This window comes from Papaver somniferum, unplaced genomic scaffold (genome assembly GCF_003573695.1).
Source record: "Papaver somniferum cultivar HN1 unplaced genomic scaffold, ASM357369v1 unplaced-scaffold_81, whole genome shotgun sequence".
Lineage (NCBI taxonomy): Eukaryota > Viridiplantae > Streptophyta > Magnoliopsida > Ranunculales > Papaveraceae > Papaver > Papaver somniferum.
The window spans coordinates 279,423-279,701 of NW_020651082.1; positions in this window are offsets into that span (position 1 = coordinate 279,423).

The window sequence follows — 279 nt, forward strand, 5'->3', positions numbered from 1 at the left end:
CAAACCTAGGGCCAAACCGCCAAACACGTTATTGGCACATGCCAAATTGGCGCTTGCAAACCTAGCATGCCATGTCGTGCAAACCTAGGGCCAACCCGCCACACATGCCATTGGCACATGCCAAAGTGGCGCTTGCATCCTAGCATGCCAAACCGTGCAACCTAGGGCCAAGCCGCCACACACGCTATTAGCACATGCCAAAGTGGCGCTTGCATCCTAGCATGCCATGTCGTGCAAACCTAAGGCCAAGCCGCCACACATGCCATTGGAACATGCCAA